At 41.1% G+C, this 19,911-nt stretch overlaps 1 long non-coding RNA gene across 1 annotated transcript; it reads left to right on the top strand.

Moving 5' to 3' along the window:
- Nucleotides 1–1,183: 1,183 nt before the first annotated feature.
- LOC148353190 (uncharacterized) lies at nt 1,184–15,699 on the top strand. The gene is made up of 2 exons (XR_015852670.1): nt 1,184–4,165; nt 15,268–15,699. It is a non-coding gene; the product is annotated as an uncharacterized LOC148353190 (long non-coding RNA).
- Nucleotides 15,700–19,911: the final 4,212 nt, after the last annotated feature.

Raw genomic sequence — 19,911 nt, 5'->3', positions numbered from 1 at the left:
TTTCTCATAAAATACCTGAATTTGGACATGACAAACGAATAGAAAAAGCAACTGCCACTCCGAAAACACATACTAATCAGGAAGGGCCTGGAAGAGAGTTCAAATTAGCAAATTTGTTTGCTACGCCATTGGCGGGATTTGGAGAAGTCAAACAAATCGAAAAGGCGAATGACTCTCCAAAAACCCATACGGGCACTGGAAAGAGGAGTAAAAGTAAGACAAAATTGGGAGTGGTGAAAAAACCAGAAACAAAGATAAGAGATTTAGAAGAAAGCCGATTGCCGGTGAATAAGCCCACAAGGGAACTGTATGAAGTTGAGACGGAGGAAGTCGGGGAGGGAAAAAATCTGACCCTTAGTGGGCAAGGAAGTAAGAGACCCTTTGATAGGTCCTCTGGCTCACCCCCTAACCCAGAAAAAAGGGGAAGACCTGGAACCACAGACAGAGAGTCAGAGGGTCCCAGAGTTTTCCCCGGTGAGTCTCAAAATGAGGTACTACTCTTAAGTGATGTGTCTGACACAGGTGACACTCTCGATGATCTTGATGATCACCAAAGAATGGACTCAGATCCCCCGGTTTTGTCTAACTAGTTTAAATACTTTAACAACAATTATGAACATTACATTCTCTACTATCAATGTGAGAAGTGTGAGATCAAAGGTTAAGGCTCACAGTGTTTTATCGTTCTTAAAAACTATCAGAACGGATGTGTTTTTACTACAGGAATGCTGCATCCCCTTTCTAAAAAATTATAAACAGTGGGAAGAGATTTGGCCATATCCGTCATTATGGAGTGGCTCGAATGAAAACCGTAACGATGGGGTAGCCATTTTAATAAACAACCCTCAACTCATCATAAAGGGGAGTACTGTGATAAGAGACGGACGCGCAATTTTAGCAAGACTTTCTTATATAGGGAATGATTTTAACCTCATTAACATATACGGCCATGCCGACAGACAACTCAGGTACGAACTTTTAGAGGACATCCAGTCGCATATGCTAGGCCATCAACCACTAATCGTGGGAGGAGATTTTAATTGCATCCTAAGTAGGAAGGATAGAAAGAGGAACGATGAGGAGTTTAAAGTAGATAAAACATCAACTTTATTACAAGACATGTGCCGGACATTTAAACTGGTGGACTGTTTCAAATCCATACATCCAGGAAAGGAGGGCTTCACCTGGTTCAGTAGTGACAATGCCAGAGCCTCTCGAATAGACTACATCTTTACGAGGGGTTTAGCACAGAGTGATGCAAGATTAATTCCAGTTTTTTTTTCGGATCACTTGCTACTGTCCTGCTCTTTCTCATTTCCTTCAGGTATGACTGTTGGGAAGGGTTTGTGGAAGTTAAACTGCTCCCTGCTGGAGGATGAGGCTCTAGCCGCACAATACAGGGAGCTGTACAAAGACTGGCAGACCCTTCAAGACTCGTATGATTCACGAGCACAATGGTGGGAAATGACAAAGAAACGAACACAGACCTTTTTTAAAAATGCAGGGAAAAACAAGAAACTCAAAGAGATGAAACGCATGTCGGGACTACAAAGAAGACTCCAACGCTATTTCATCCTAACAGCAAAGGGGATGGACTTTAATGATGAAATCAAAGAGATCAAACAAGAACTAAACGCTTTGGCGGAAATAAAGAGCAAAGGCATCATAATAAGAAGCAGAGAAAGAGAAATAGAAGAAGGGGAAAAATGTACACGCTACTTTTTTAAAAAAATTATGGGCAAAAATGAGGGGATCTTTAAACTTCAAAACGAAAACGGGCAAATAACAAAGGAATGTAGTGAAATAACCAGATTGGTCGAAGACTACTACAAAAAATTATTTGAAAAGAAAGAAACATATGAGAATGAAATGGGGCATGTATTAGATCATATTTCAAGATCAGTGCGTCAAGACCCCTTTTTAACATCAGACTTTACCCAAGACCAACTGAATGATTGCATAAAGACTATGAAAAAAGGCAAATCACCCGGGGAGGACGGACTCAACCTCGAATTTTACCGGACTTTTTGGGATATTTTAGCACCAGATCTGTTAACTGTTTTTAACGAATTTTCCAGTCGAGACCATATGCCAGACAGTTTCAGAATCGGGATAGTTACTCTATTGCACAAAAAAGGAGACAAAATTGACTTAAAAAACTGGCGACCCATAACGCTTTTAAACGTGGACTGTAAAATTTTCAGCAAGCTTCTAGCAACACGAATGTCTGTTGTCTTGGGAGACTTGGTTGATCCAGACCAAACCTGTGCCATTGTGGGAAGGAAGATCAGCGACAGTCTCATGCTGATCCGTGACACCATTTGTTATGCAAGAGACAGAAACATGCGACTAGCGGTCCTAAACCTAGACTTTGAAAAAGCCTTTGATCGAGTCTCGCACCAATACCTCTTCAGGGTATTGCAAAAATGTGGTTTTCCCCAAAAATACATCAATTGGGTAGGACTGCTATACCGAGACATCTACAGCAAATTCATGATTAACGGGAATTTATCGGAAGCAATCGAGATCAACTGCGGTGTACGTCAAGGTTGCCCTATGTCTCCCCTTCTCTATGTTCTTTGCATTGAACCTTTGGCACAAATGTTAAGAAAAGATAGATTTGTCGAAGGCATCAATATCCCAGGAAGTGGGGGACAAATTACCAAGTGTGTTTTGTACATGGATGATTTTAATATTTTGTGTACTGACCGCGCATCTGTTGAAAGAGCCCTTGACTTGACTGACCTGTTTGGGAGGGCGTCTGGGTCAAGGCTAAATAGAGAAAAATCACAAGTGAAGTTTTATGGAATGTGGAAAGAGACAGAAAAGGCAGGACTCCCGCTGACGGTGTTAAAGACAGACCAGAAAATCCTAGGGATAAAATTCAATGTGGATGGAGGAGGCGAGACCAACTGGGATGACGTGACAAGGAAAGTTAAGCAAAAACTTGTTTTTTGGTCACTAAGAAAACTGACAATAGAGGGGAAGGTCCTAATCATCAAAGCGATCATCCTCCCAATGCTTTTGTCAATCAGTTTAATTTTTATGCCTAAAAGAAACGTGCTGTTACAAATGGACCGAGCCATCTTTCGCTTTGTCTGGGGCTCAAAGTGGGAAAGGATAAAAATAGATACAATGAAAAAGAAAAAGGAAAAAGGGGGGAAAGGAGTGCCTGACCTCCAGCTTTTCCTGGGAAGCAAATATGTCTCTCTCCACTTCCAAAACGCTGTGGGCCCACCCAACAACCCGAAAAGTCAAGCAATGACCCGTTTTTGGATGGGCTCATATTTGCGGAAGCTAAAGCTTGTACCAGACAATCGTTTGATTCCAGTTTCGTTTAACTTGCCACCAACACATCTCTTTATCCGGGATTTTTTGAAGAAGTTTGATTTGGAAACACAAGAATGTCACACTTTACAAAACCACAGGGCCCTTATTGCTATTGTGCAAGAGCGAGCTACAGTAAGCCCTGTGCGGGGGCTTGCGTTTGGCGAATCCACAACGGTTTGGAGCAACGTCAATCATCCTGCCCTCCCAAACAGACTACGAGACTTGTCATGGATGGTGGCTCATGAAGTTCTCCCAGTCAGAGCTGTAATGCACCACAGAGGAATGTCAGCGACTTCGACGTGCCCTCGACCTGGCTGTGGCGCCCAGGAGTCGGTGAGGCACCTTTTTTGTGAGTGCAGCGCTGCCAAGGTCTTGTGGACAATGGCCGAACAACTAGGAAAGTTCCCGGACTTGCCAGCAGGAGAGGTCCCTGATGCACAGTACGTGCTTTACGGGGTGAGTCGGTCGAGGAGGCATCGGAACGACTTTGCCAGGGACTGGCTCACTCTCGCCGCCATCAAGGACGCCATCTGGACCTCCAGAAACCTGCTGGTATGGAGGTGCAGGCAGATCCCCCCCGTGGCTGTGCTCCAAATGGCTGCAGATACCATACAATCTGCGAGCGGCGGGCCTAGGACGCAGCCATAAAGAAGACTCGTCTGTACCCACCCGGAGGGGGGAGCCGGAGCTACACTGTGGGAGTCCCGGCAGCAACGGCCTGGGTTGTGGAACCCAGAAGGGAGAGGACCCACGCAGAATGGAAAGGACCCACACAGAGGACTGGAAGAATGCTGCTTGGGAGGGTGGGATGGCAGAGCTATGCCCTTGCACAATAGTATTGCCTTTTACACGCTGGTTAACTACTGTCAAAAGAAAATAACTCTGAAATTGTTTAATTGATGTTGAAAATGTCAGGAAAAAATGTTAAAACGTCATATCGTCACGTCGTATTGTCAAATATAAAAAAAATGTGAATATGCTTGATGGCTGTGTTTTGCTGCTGTTGGTGTCAGTGGATTTGTTCAGACCGAGGACAATCGACTTTGGCCTGGACGGATCTATTGACACTAACAAAGATGTTATATAATGAAATTGTGAATATGTTTGATTTTCGAGAAGGTTTGTTCAAACCTCACTTTGTGTTTGCTGTTAAAAACGTAATATTGGAATATAATATTGTGAATGTGCTTAATTGCTGTTGAGATTGTCATGATTGTTTTCTGTTTTTAGTGTCAATAAATTTGTTCAAACCAAAAAAAAAAGTATGGTTGGTTGGATCCCTTAACCACAAATAAAAAGAAAATTAAAAGCCATAATGGCTAGGACCGATTATGAAAATCTTAGTATGTAGGTGACGGTGATCGTAGCAAGGCTTTAAGGCTGGGACCTTAGCTTGGCCTTTTGGCTGAGAGTAAGTGTCCCGGCTCCTAGGCTTTGTAGCGTATTATGAACTGACCGATAACGGATAATGGACAAGGAATATAGAAGATAGAACAATAACCCTTAACCCCCCCCCCCCCCCCCCCCCCCCCCCCCCCCACAAAAGCCTCTGTTTTTTTCAAAGGCTGAGCATGCACCTTATGGATCAATATTGAGGCGCAACAGGTCTCGCAACTATGGTAAGCAGCCGCTGACTCAATCTCGCAACAAAAAATGTTCATCGATACTGAGAGGCTTCTCGTGGATGTTTTTTTCTTTGTCGGCATTATCACATGTTTTAGAGTACGTACATATTTTTCACGGTTGAATTCACTACACTCACGAAGGGTAAGGGGACCATGGTTGCGTATTATCATCAAATGTGGTGGCTGCATGCAAGACGTTTTGGGTGAGCTACCCCAGGTTTATATCTTCTCGGTATCTTGTCTCAGGTTGATCGTGATGTTTCTGTGATCAGTATATTTTCAAATGGTGAGCATATCTTGAATCCCAAGAGTTTAAACTTTCCAATGATATGTGGCATGACGTAAGTCAGTGACTGGTGACATCATACATCGTATGTGTCAGAGACACCTATTTGCTTCTCAAGAGCAGGCTGGCCAAACGTCATGGGTTTCATAAAGTTTGACTGACCTATCTTACTGCTTTGTTGACATTCATAGTGTAGAAGATATGTATTGAAAATATATGACGAAAGACTACTTTTCGGCGGGGCGGGGGTTGCCTTATAAACCGGTGTGCCTTAAAGTGCAGAAAATACGGTAAAAACCTATAAACTTACACATACTTTTATTAATTATCTCAAATTGTGTACGCCATATTAAAATGTTTGTACGGTAATTTAAAAAAAACACACGTGTTTTGTAAGACCACACTCATCTTGCCCATTCCGGCTTTAATCCGTATCGTATTGTTTACTGGTGGCAGACGACAGACGACAACTAATGCTGTCGCAGTATTTTACACAGTCTTTCTTACTGTAAGTAAATAAGAGCCGTATCATGTCTATTATGGCTTAATGAGGAGGATTTGCAACCAATAATAAATGGAACAATTAGCAGAGACAGACAGGTATGAAACCAAGAAGACTGCTCAAGACACATAAGCCCTTAATGTACACTTAAAATTAAAGTGATTGTAACTTGAAATGAACATACAAACATTTGTACAGCGCAATCATTATTTTTTTTGCCTAAAGTAGTTTGCATGTTCTAAATGGATGAGTTGATGCTGACTGTAAGCAGTCACAAGTGGTGAGCAGTCTCCAGTAGTAGCCTCTGGGACTGCTAGTGAACTCGATTTTCTTTCATATAGCGAGCAAGAGTTTTGTTTGAAAAAACACTCGCATACTGAAATATTTGTGTTTAGAGATGCTTTTGTAAAGAGGTACCACTGCACTACAGATGGAGATGATTTGCAATGTGGTCAACAGGTTGGGTGGGACGATTGGGGATCACGACAGTGGTAGTTGTTGGAATACTAAGAAACTAGCATTATCAGTGACGAGTAAAACAGCATTCAAACGCCGAAAAAAAATTCATAGTAACATGTTCAGAATTATTCAAGTTGAACACATACCTTATTTTCCGCACTATAGGGCGCACCGGGTTATATGGCGCACCCCCAAAAAATAGTTTTTGGTCCCATATTTGACATACATAAGATGCACTGGATTATAAGGCGCTACAATGGGAACGTCGACACAACAGTCAGATAGTTCAGTCAAACTTATTACCCACTTAACATTCCGAAAGCTTGCAAAGAAGCAAATACGTGTCGTAGACACGTGCGGATGCGGTGTCCGTACGATGTCACTCAAATGCATCGTTCCAAATATCATTCGGAAGGTTAAAGTCTTGGAATTCAAGAAATGCCAACCATTCCTTAGTTTCTATTTTCTTTTTCGCTCGCAACTTTACTGTGCATACGACAATAAACACTTGGAATTGAGTTTAATTTAGAAATAGACACTCCATTCCATCCATTATCTGCACCGCTTATCACAGAAACATCGAGTTCAGTCTAAAACAAGACACAGGGAAAATATATAGCCGGAGTAGCTCACCGAAGTCGTTGTGTTCAATAATAATGTGCAACCATGGTCCTCTTATATCCGTGAGTGTAGTAAATCCAGGAGAGTAAAATATTTACAAATACAGAATGGTTTCCTCTATGCCGTAGACAACCGAACTTGCTATTCACATTCATCTTTTTCGGCCAATTGCAGGCTTTGTTTTGCCGCTTTAGTCTATGCCAGCCTGTGAATTATAAAAATGATCCGCCCCATAGATAAGGCGCACCGGATTATAAGGCGCTACAATGGGAACGTCGACAAAACAGTCAGATGATTCAGTCAAACTGATTACCCCCTTAACGTTCCCAAAGCTTGCAAAGAAGCAAATACGTGTCGTAGACACGTGCAGATGCGGTGTCTGTACGATGTCACTTAAATGCGTCATTTCAAATATCATTCGGAAGGTTAAAGTCTTGGAATTCAAGAAATGCCAACCATTCCTTACTTTCTACTATCTTTTTCGCTCACAACTTTACTGTGCATATGACAAGAAACACTTGGAATTAAGTTTAATTCACTCAACTCATCACAGCAACATCAAAATCGTTCTAAAACAAGATACCGGGAAAATATAAAGCCGCATAACTCACGTTCAATAATGATACGCAATCATGGTCTTCTTACAACCGTGAGTGTAGTAAATCCAAGAGAGTAAAATGTTTTCAAATACAGACTAATGAAACATGTTTCTTTATGGCGAAGTTTAGCATGCTTGCTATTCAGTCATCTTTTTCGGCCAATTGCAGGGTTTGTTTTGGCCCTCTAGCATATCCGAGGCTCCGAATAACTTCAGCCAATAGCGATCGATGTAACGGATGATTGACACATCTTTTTCGGCCAATTGCAGGGTTTGTTTTGGCCCTCTAGCCAATCCGAGGCTCCGAATAACTTTAGCCAATAGCGATCGATTCAAATGATGATTGACACATTGGTTAGCCAATGAAACGCCGGTATATAAATCCCAGCATACACCGCGGACTACTCCACGTTTGGGGGAAAAATCGAGTCGGCGGCAGTTGCGAGACCTTGCGAATTTAATATTGAGCCATATATAAGGCGCACTGTATTATAAGGCGCATGGTCAGCTTTTGAAAAAAAGTAAGACTTTTAGGTGCACCTTATAGTGCGGAAAATACGGTACTTGTCAACCGCAGCCCATTACTAGCAATGGTTGAAATTCCCTTCATTAATCTAAATGTATCTATTACTTCTCCGATTACGATTAGGGTGCGTGTGTATGTGGGTATGTATGTGATTTGTAGGCTCCAAGACGACTGAACTGATTATTTTAAAAATGTACACAATTTTATTTTAGGCCTTCGTCAGTGTCTTTAGCTAGGTTTAGTGTCAAGGCACCCCCAATAAATACCGACAAAATTGATAAACATCTGCTTTAGTGTGGTCTGCGTTTGTGGGACCTGTAATGCCCTCTGGCGGCAAAATTGGTTACTGCCACTCCCGATCACTGATTACTCCAAACAGCCAAAACCGATCTTTTGTCGGCAAAAAAAATCTGGGCCATGAAGGCTAGTTTACCAAATAAATGCTTGAGCGAGGATAACATTTACTAGGGTACCATGTCAATTTATAGCAATCTATGATGACCTTATCGCCTGCTGCCAGTGACCAGACATGGGGACTTGAGACTTAGTGACTTGGACTCGAGTCGACTCGAGTCGCTGTTTTTATGACTTGTGACTTGACTTGGACTTGGCAATCTAAGACTCGGGACTTGACTTGTGACTTGACTTGCCCAAGAAAAAAATACTTGGGACTTACTTGGGACTTGAAGGTGAAGACTTGAGACTTACTTGAGACTTGCACATGTGTGACTTGGTCCCATGTCTGCCAGTGACCGATACTATTGGTATTAGAGCCAAAATAGGCTAAACAGAATCTATCTAACAAACAAAAAGAACAATTGTTTTAAAAATCCTGGAAAAAAATGGTTTACGGCGCTCACAGTTTAAATTGATCAAAAAAACCTCAAAATTATGGGGGAAACAAATTAGTTGACCGGTATGTGATTAGCTATTTTTTTCTTACTACGGATCCTCAATTTTTGGTCATCTACATGTTTTGAAGTGAGAATCTGTTTTTGTGCATGGATTAACAGCTCAAAGGATGACATTAGCTCCCCGTTTGGGCAGAGTTTGCCACGTCCAGTTTTAAACATTCACATTTTGTTGTTGTAATATCCTAATGATTATATATATATATATATATATATATATATATATATATATATATATATATATATATATATATATATATATATATATATATATATATATACAAACCAGTAACACATGAACTTGACATTTTACTTTCTTTAGAAAATTAACGACGTATATGTAAGCATAGTAAAGAATGTGTCTCATTAAAATCTAAACTTGAGCTGTCACACCACACAAATCCTGTTTTTTCATATGCTTTTACTTTAATCAATGCTTGCCTTTCCAAGTGTACCATCTGTAAGGAAAATGCATACTACACTAAGCTACGTTAGCGAGTAATTGCTCCTAAAAAGCATTCACATTAAGGTCGTATAATTGTGATTTGTAATCTCTATGTTAATCACTGCCACTAGGGGGCGTGTATGAATTCATTTGCATAAAATTATCACACCTCTGAGATTTGATTGCTACTCAGCTGTGAATTTTTTCCATTTAAACAGTGCAATGAAGCAAAACCGTCAACATTTTGTTTTTTACGTTAAAAGAGAGAAATACTATCCCCCAAGTATCAAAGTGCATTGAAACAGTGATGGAGAAGCTGTAATGAAGACAAGAAAGCAAAGCCTTCACGACATGATCGATCGAGGGGGCATCTCGATCTAAAGGGGTAGATCAGCAGTGGATTAACATGGCTGACACGAAAGAGCAAATGATTCCTCTAGGTATGGGAAACCTCCTGAATTTTCCCTCGACAACGACGCCAAAGAACGCTGATGGAGATGTTTTGTCTCATGCAAGATGAATGCTTAACGGTAATTGGTGTTGGTAAGCCCATATGGATATCATGCACAGTTTACTTGCTCATTCAATATTCACTACGGGATTTTATCATTCATTCGACGTGATGCACAAACCTCATGTATTTTCCAAGCACAGTATATGTTATGTCTTTGCATCCACTCACTCAAAGGCGGGTTGTGTTGTTTGAGGTGTCTTTGAAAAGTGAAAAACAGATTTTTTTCTCGATTAAGTATGTGTTAATAATGCCCAGCTGGTTTCAGAGAGCCTTTATACATTTTTTTTTAGACCGCACGCATCGGCTTTTATCTTACTTTTAACATGGCACTCGCAATACATCAGGAAGCAAGAAAAGGGGTGAACAGGATGTCTTGCTCGTTCCCAGGTTATTTTGTTAGTGTAGCCTGAAGATGGTAAAAGAAAAGTAAGAAAAGGTATTTTTCAAATACAGTCCAAACACTGACAAAACCCCTTAGTAAATAAGAAAGAAGAGTTTATTTCTACATGAGGAAAGAAGTGACTAAGGCTGTGATCATGACTTAAAGCCAAAGGATGGCGGGAAAGAGTAGAAAATTTGAAGTTGTGGACACCACCTTCAAACTAGGGATATAAAAACATAATCTGAAGTCAAACCAAGACTCATCATCAATTAACAAAAACATAATCCCCTTGATGAGCAGTTGTGGAAAGATTCATACAAATGTAGCTTTTTAGGTACTGTAGCCTTACAAATACAAATAAACCGCAATTAGAATATGACTTATTTTGACGAATTGTTTAACTTATTCTCTCCTTTGGTGCAAACCACTGAGAAAGCAGGACTTCTGACTTCCTTTTAGCATTTAGCCAACATTGGCTAGACTTTGTATACTTGTTTTCATAGTAACCTTTAGAAGTGTGTTAAAAATAGGATGGATTTTTACAGACAAAAATATTTAGAAATATCAAAGTACATACACTGTTTATACTGACATATAAAAGCTGACCCTAAAAACCCATTTCAAAAACGCAACTTACCAAAATAATGACATTTTGTTTACTTTGTTTTTAAAACGGATAAAGAAAAAACAATTTAAAATAATTTACTGTACCTTTAAGCAGCCCTACAATGGCAAACACTCGTACTCCATTTTTGTATTTTGCGATAATTTCCTTCTTCAACTTGGTCGTTGTTGTCACTAATTTCCTTCCCCTTCCCCAAGATTCATTTTTTTGGGACCCGTTAAAAAAATCAAAACATTAAATCACATTTAAATTAGATGTGGTCCCTCTCAAAGACAACCAGTGCAGTGCTAATAGGAAGAAGAAATTCAGGTAGGTGGAATGTGAGGACACCGCTCGGCCATGGGCCGGAGGTTGGCTATGGTGGCTACGGTGGCTATACCTGTCTGACGCCCCTTGTGTTCATTTTTTCGTATTTTATAGTTCTAAATTTGGCTCATCTCTATTGAAATACGTTAATGGAAAAGCAATTAGACATATTCGAGTTATTGAAACACAAATCAATGTTAAGCGCAAATTCTGTTTGTATAACAATTACTACAATAACAATATTGATAACAACCATTCCGTTATAGTGACAATAACTACCAAAAAATATACACTAACAATAAATGATAGTGTTCACAGTATTTTCCATAGCCCTCGTTGTTGACTAATATTGTATTGTAGTACATTAATTTAAAGGTGATTTTATGACATTCGAAGACATATATTTAAACGAATACATAGATAAAAAATACATAGATGAATGATTTATAATAATATATACTTGTGAACCAAAACTTGTCATTATAAACACTGTAATACTTTAAGTGCTAGCCCAGTTGAAAAATATATTTTTTAACTGTTTTGTCTTGTATTATCATGTGCACTGAAAAATAATATCATTCATTGGAAAAATACTATGGATTATTTTACTTTTACTATTTCTTTTGAATTATCCTTTAATACGATCAATCTTTTAGCTGATTGTTTTTATTCTATGAGGAAGATCACTCACTGCTTTAAATGTCTTTAATCTCTGCTGGTTTCTGACTACTTTCGCCAGCCTAAAATCGAAAATACAAGGGAATAGACAGGTTTTTTTTTTAAGACAGATGTATAAAAAAAATAAAAGTAAAAATGATACTGTTCATAATTAGTACTATTATTTGCCAATGGGGCAAGATTTTTGTGCATTGCTCCACCTTTAGTATCTTCAACTGTCATATGCAAATATTAACTTTGATGTTATTTATAAAAATGAATGGCAGAGGATCGTTACATTTTTGGTCTGCTTGTCACGGTGTTCACAATAACTGTGTGTTTGTATTAGCTTCAGCAGACTAAAGGGCTATTACCAGGCAAAGTTGAACTAAAGTTTTGAGTATTGTCACTCATAAATATAGTTGTGTCAATAAATTGTCACAAGCACTGTGTAAAAGTTTCTGATAAAAAATACATGTAAAAGCCTTAATGAGCATTAAAATCCAAGCGGACTTTATTAGCATTTAACTTTGATTAGTTTGACTTTTTGAGCTTGTTTACAGACTAATTGTCAGTATACTGTAGTTGAAACATCAGTATGCAAACATAAATTACATCTCATAAAATGACACAAAGTCTGAAACTACAAAATCTCAGCTCCTTGTGCAGTTTTAATTATTCGCTCTGGGATCTGTTTCCTTTGTTGTTAGTCCTTTTGCTCGCGTTACTCACAATAAGGTAAGAAAAATACAGAAATAATCCAACAAACATGAAAAACAAAAACTAAAAACAGCTTGCTGCGGATTTTCCATCAGTCACCAGGAACAATGTTGGCCGTCACTGCCCCATATATTGTTCCAGAAATCTCTTTGGCCTGACAACCAGACAAGGCAGTTGGCCCGACCGACAAATAATTACGGTACAAGTTGATTTTTGCAAGCTATTATTCTCAGGATGAAAAGCAAACCGCCAGAGGGTGGGTTGTTATTTGCACAATTTGTGTCCCGAAAAGAAACCGTGTTTCAGTGTGCTCTCAATAAAAGCTCATTTGTAAATGTTTAAATTGGGTTTGGGAAACAAAAGACTCAAATGGCAATATCATTTTTGATGATAATAACACATTTGCTGAATCAATTCTTGTTAAAAGTCAAAATCATGTCATAATTACCGTCAGTTTTTTGGTTTTGTTTTGTTTTGATTTCAGCAGAGAAAATGCTTAACAGGTTGAGCCAATTTCTTGGGCAAGCGTGTCCCCAATCTGACTGCTACCCAAATTTGAATATACCTTTTGTACAGTCTTGAGTGCAATACTGACAAGAAAAAAATTGTTACAGTTGTAGTGCATTCAACGTTGGGTCAGGATTTCGTTTTACAATGTCAAAGAAAATGATCACACAATGTCAGAACATGTCAAACGAATGCAATTATGTCAAAACCAGAACAGATTGTAGACCCAAACGCGCAATGTTTCACGACAAATTTTATTGCGGAGGCTGAGAAGTCAGGTACGGTAAAGCAAGCACCAGCAATCCGACGATCGCTGGGCAGCCGGAGCAGGGAGCTCAAGGGATCGGAGCATGGTCGGTAGGCGGAAACGAGTTGAGTAGCCGGGGTGGGCAATCAAGCGTGGTCGATGGGCAGTAACGAGTCGAGTAGCCGGGGCAAGAGATCAGAGCGTGGTCGAAGGAAGGAAAAAGTTAGGGAGCCGGAGACGATCGGGAAGCCAGGAGTAGACAAGCAGGATACAGGTAAGGACAGGACAGACGGGAGCCAGAATCAAATAGTGCTTGCCTTGCATGTGCGGAAGTTCGCTGTCGGACTGGCAAGGAGTGAAAGGAAGTGTTGAGTTCAAATAGGAGGTGAACCAATCAGGCAACAAACAGCAGCTAGCGCCAAACGACCGGGCACAGGTGAGAGCAATGGGCAATGATGACATTATTTACACTGACTTTTTTCGATCTAACTGATGCCAGTAAAGATCTCAACTTCTGTCTCTTTTGTTTCATTTTCTTATTCTTGTTTTATTTGGTGTTCTATTCAAGTTTCTTCTGTAGATGATTAGTAAAAGTATATGGAACTATCAAAGACGGTCAAAATAATTCACTTAAAGTTGTATGTAGACACCTTTCAGAATAACTAAAAAGGTTTTTCATCCATTGTTCCTGATATAATGATCTGAAAACATATGTGGTGCTCCAAAATGGTGAGACGAGTTTTGAAAGGAATAAACTCTAATTGGTCAATGAATCATTTGTTAACGTTTGGGTGGTCATAGATAATTTACTAACATTATTGACCATCAAAATGTTGCTACATAGTTTCTGGTTACATCATTTAAAAGTTAACAGCTTTACCCCCCAAATGTCCAAAAGTAGCACGCTACTCTGTAAGTGACTATCTAATGACGAATTACTGTATGTATTTACATTGAAGCTGAACCCCCATAACTGCTTAAAACTAGCCACATGATAAAAATAAATAGAGGTAAACTCGTACTCCAACCCGTGGAAACGTTAATATTTCTTAGCTTGTGCGATCTTGAAATTTGCCAAGAACACTTAAGTGAGACACTCCATATTAATTTTGTCTCTGGGCTTCAAACCACAATCAAACCACGATCTCCTCCATTTCAAAAGAAATGGTTTTGGAAATTACCTTAATGTAATCCCCAAAATGTTTTCTTTTTTTTTCACCTGGCATGGTGTATTGAAAAAATGATTTTCCAGATAAAAAGTCCAAATTTCAGAACTCTTGCCGCAAATTGTGTGGTTACGTTTGCCCTATTGATTTCCCTTATGTTTGTTGTTCCTGTATTAGCAACTATCCCTTCCCCACGCGCTGCCTTCAATTGGCTACTGGGGACACACAACTAAACATGCACATATAAGCTGACTCCCTGATTTCAGTATTTTATTTTATAGTTGTAAATTCAGATGTGATGCGAGTATATAAGGTAGGGAGAATATCTAAATTAGGAGAAATTGTGCACTCCCGTAATCTCTGCTTAAGACAGTGCCAACATAAATGTATTTAGTTTTATATTTTATCAGATATAGCAGGTGTCTCCAACATTGTGTCGATTGACAAAACGTATCTCCTTAAGAACACCTGAGTAGCCTGCAGACTAATTCCGAGAATAGCTCACGAGTGATTGATCATTGAGATTTTCTAGGAAGTTTGATTTGTAACTGGCATAAGAAGTCATTGATAAGGTCCGTGTCTTCAAAAAACAATGCTTTAGTGGTTGACTGTGCTTATTTTAACCCTACTATTGATTACCACCTGGTAAAAACATAACAATAATTTCGTAACAACATAGTAATAACATAAGTTGCGATCTTAGAAATGCATGTCAAACCCGTAGCCCTTTGAACTAATCGGTAACAAAGAAATAGCTCTCAGGTTCAAAATGGTTGGCAAACAGCGGTTGAGCAATGTATGTTACAATGTGAGTGAAGCAAAAGCACTCAACAATTACAGGTGTCATGATTACCTAAATGGAGCCACCTGGGGTAATCATCTGACGCGCTGGAATGCGCTCCCTGATTGGTTTATGTTCCCTTTTTAAGCACGCTACGCGGAGACCTCTTCGTCTGAGGATACTTCTGTACCCCGTATGACTCTCCCGATTACCTGTGCCTTCTTGTTTACCTGATTCTGCCTGCCTGCCTCCGATCCGACCTGCTTCCGTCCCAAGCTACGATCTTCTCTCCAGTCCCGGTAAACTCGACCTGCTTCCGTCCCACGCTACGATCTTCTCTCCAGTCCCGGTAAACTCGACCTGTTTCCGTCCCACGCTACGATTGGCTACGTGTTCCGAAGTTGTCTTCACGGCGTTGGTGCTGACGTTCGACGGTCATCGCGCCTCCCGCTAACCCTGTACGCTTCCCCAAATAAAAGACTTGTAACGAATGCTCTGGGGTCTCCTGCTCTGTTCTGGTCCTCCTGACAGAATCCTCCGACCAGAATGGACCCCACGTTCGTACATCTGCCCCCTGACGACTATAAAAGCCAGAACCAGCAGCCCAATCCCCCTTTAGAATGTGCAGTTCGGCAAGTCATTTCCGACGTGGCAAAATTCGCTAAGCAAGCGAGTCAGTTACGGTTCGAGTGGGATCTGTTGGGTCGGGACTGGTCCTATCTCTCCAAAGTAATGACCCATCAAGCCACTTCATCGGTGCCCAACACTGACCGGGCACCATCGGCCTTATGACTGCGCAATGACTCCCATGCCTGCCTGTTCGACTCCCTTGCCTTCCTGTCCGACTCCCCTGCCTGCCAGTCCGACTCTCCTGCCTGCCAGTCCGACTTCGACTCTCCGGCCTGCCTGTCCGGCTCCGCTGCCTGCCAGTCCGACTCCGCTGCCGGCCCTGATTCTGCCTGTTCTGATTCTGTCCTGTTTGCCTGTTCTGTTTGCCGGTTCTGATTTTGCCTGTTCTGTTTGCCGGTTCTGATTCTGCCTGTCCTGTTTTTGCCGGTTCTAAGTCGACTCTCCTGTTTGCCTGTTCTGAGTCGACTCTCCTGTTTTTGCCGGTCCTGATTCTGCGTGTTCTGTCTGTATCTCCGGTCCTGATTCTGCCTGTCCTGTCTGAATCGCCGGTCCTGATTCTTCCTGTTTGCCCTCCGGAACCACCTTCGGATGCTGATGAGGGGGCTTCCCTCCATTTGGAGGGATTCTGAGAGGTACTGTGCTGTTACATAGTTCCCCGATTACCCGTGTTTCCCTGTGAAGTGTCTTGGATTTAAAAAAAAAAATTCTCCTGGGGGACTTATGGAGCCGTCCCTTGAGGGGGGGGTTCTGTCATGATTACCTAAATGGAGCCACCTGGGGTAATCATCTGACGCGCTGGAATGCGCTCCCTGATTGGTTTATGTTCCCTTTTTAAGCACGCTACGCGGAGACCTCTTCGTCTGAGGATACTTCTGTACCCCGTATGACTCTCCCGATTACCTGTGCCTTCTTGTTTACCTGATTCTGCCTGCCTGCCTCCGATCCGACCTGCTTCCGTCCCACGCTACGATCTTCTCTCCAGTCCCGGTAAACTCGACCTGCTTCCGTCCCACGCTACAATCTTCTCTCCAGTCCCGGTAAACTCGACCTGCTTCTGTCCCACGCTACGACTGGCTATGTGTTCCGAAGTTGTCTTCACGGCGTTGCTGCTGACGTTCGACGGTCATCGCGTCTCCCGCTAACCCTGTGCGCTTCCCCAAATAAAAGACTTGTAACGAACACTCTGGGGTCTCCTGCTCTGTTCTGGTCCTCCTGACAACAGGACCCTATTACTACTAAATTGCACACATAAAGTATCATAGTAATGCACCAAGTAGTAACGAAAGTAAAGGTACAAAATGTTATCAATAACGCGTTGCAGAACTTGTTACAGAGAATAGTAATTGTGTTCCTGAATCTTGTTCAGAACTCTTTTACCATAAATCCTGCGGTGAGGCTCTACCAGATATGCGCATACAAATTCACTTCCTGATTTCAATATTTTATTTCACAGCTGTAATTATGCCTTGGAATATCAGTAGGGAGAAATCATGCAACATCTCACCACTGCAGCTGAATTCAGTCGGGTTTTATAGGTAAATATAAACATGATTACCTTTCGATATTGCATTCAGTTTGTTTTGCTGGAGGCGTGAGGGTTACTATCACGGTTGCCATGGCGCCCCAATTGGCCCCGCCAGCTGCGGCTCATTAACAGATTGCTTACCCTCTTTTTAAGCTCAGTGCACTCTCTCTTACTTTGTCAGTCCGTCAACGAACCTCTGCCCCGCAAGACGTGGGTTCTGACTCCGTCCTGTTTTCCTGTTGGTATTTCCAGTCCGGGATTGTTCCAGTTTATTTTTGTCCTGTTTGATATTGGGTTCCAGTTTTGTTCCCGTCCATTTTTGTCCTGTTTATTATTCTCTCTAGTTTTCTTTCCCATCTTGTTTGTCCTATTTATTTCAGATATCCTGTTTCATTTTCTATCCTGACAGTTACATGCTTTATGCTACTTTGTTACCAAAGGGGTAACCGTCAAAGAACTAGAGACTTTGTATTCATGGTCTGCTTTTAAAATGTAGCAGAGTAACACATAATGTAACGACCGTTGAATTACAAAATGTATTAATGATTTGTTACAGTACTCGTTACCGAGAAAAATATTTGCATCCCAGGTACGTGTTCCTTTGTAAAGTGTTACTTCCAACACTGATAACACGTTTTCCAAATGCATCCATGTGAAATGTGCGAATCGCGTTGCCATTATTCCTGTCAGTTTTTCCCTTGTTTTGTTTTTGTTTCAGTACAGAAAGCGCTTGATAGACTGAGCCAATTTCTCGAACAAGCGTGTCCCCAATCTGACTGCTCACAAAAATTTGAATATGTGTTGTGTGCATAGAGATGGAATATCGGGAAGTGCACCGAAGCGAACTCTTAATCCCTTCTCGGCGGAAGCTGATTCGCTGTCGCAGTCAGTGCACGGAGGCTCGACCCACAGCAGGAAAAATAATAAAATGATACAGGCTCCAGCGGTGCTAAATGAGTAGAACCCGCCAGCCCGGTGTTGAAAAATTGTGAATCATTCCAGAGCATGGAGCTGACCACAATCATGAGATTTCTTAGAGAGTAGGGGGGATCAGCCAGGTTTTTATGAAAGTACCTACTTGCGGATTTTTTAAATTGCTATTGCCTGGACTTCCACCTGAGCCTACTTTGCACCCAGCTGTGTGTTGCACAGTATGCACTTCTTATTTTTTTATTCTGTCCGTACAAGGGCGTGTTCAAAAAATGAATTGCAGAATTTAAAATGTCCAAAAACGCTGAAATGAGTACGAAGAACACGTTCAAATTAGAGGCTGCAGTCACACTATTGGCAGGCCTGGGTACAAATTAATGGAAAACATCATACTGCACATTTAAATATGTTGACAAATTTAAAAAAAGAAAAAAAAAAAACCGTTTCCCTTCGTAAACGTCTTGCCACATAATATTCAGACTGGCAATTTTTCACAAAAAAATGTGTTCGAAACAATCCAATTAATTTCAAAGGGACACTGTATCTTGTAGTGCAACGGAAAATGAGTGCTACAAGGCAGAATGCAAACTACGGAGACTTAAAGAGACCAAACAATACTGTCATGATTACCGATGCGAGTCACCTGTGCCCGCTCAATTGGCGCCAACCACCGTGGGTTCTGATTGGCTCCCTGTCACTGTCTTGTCAACCCCCTGTTGTCAGTTTGTCTGCGAACCTCACTGAATACTCGGCAAGCCTTTTTCGATCCTGACTCCCACCTGTCCCATTTTTGCTCCTGTTCATCTCTGGCTACGACCCGTTTTGATCCCGACCACGTCTGCTCTCCCACCCCAAATTACGCTTTTGCTCTCCTGTCCCGGCTATCAACCTGTTTTATTCTGTCCCTGACACCGCTATCGCCCGCTACAGAAGATCCACTTCCGTATTCAGATCACAATCTGATTGCGAGAGCGACTTGCTTCCCGCGTCCAGCGAGCATCGGATCGCGGGAGTGCCCTTCTTCTTTCTTCAAATAAAATTGTGAGAAAAAGTTATGCGATTGGGTCTACCCTGTCTGCTGGTTGGACAAATATCATTTTTCTTCTTTTTTTCTTGCATAGCCTTTCTCACAGTTTTTGGTTTATGTGGGTACCCGTAGCAGCAGGATGTCAGCCTCCCCCAGGTAAGCCTCATATGATGTAAAATAAATGCAAATTTCTTGAGCATGGAGTATTTGAAAAAAAATCCATGGTTATATCATAGGACATGTATTTTGGCTCAATGATCAATTTTATATTATTGTGGGTTTTTTTTAATGAAGTTTTTTTACCACTAGGGGGCGGTAATAATACACAATGTCCCTTTAAAACAATTTCACATTTCAATCAGTACCCTTTCAAACCAAATTAAAATATGCAGTAGTTCTTATTTACTGTTCTCACTCATTCATGGCAGTTCATGAGGACCAGCTAAATTTTGAGATATGTGAAAATCCATAAAATAGACCCTCCTGCCCCCCATGGGTGCAGTTCATTTCAGGCAGAAAGAAGAAAAAAATGATCCATCTCACAAAACACAAATTTGCTTTCCTGGCCCATGCTCTCAGCAGTAGTCGACC

The sequence above is a fragment of the Urocampus carinirostris genome, chromosome 14 (assembly GCF_059441175.1).
Source record: "Urocampus carinirostris isolate Australia breed hairy pipefish chromosome 14, RoL_Ucar_1.0, whole genome shotgun sequence".
Lineage (NCBI taxonomy): Eukaryota > Metazoa > Chordata > Actinopteri > Syngnathiformes > Syngnathidae > Urocampus > Urocampus carinirostris.
Note: the sequence above shows the minus strand (reverse complement) of the source record. Positions and strands in the feature narration are given on the sequence as shown.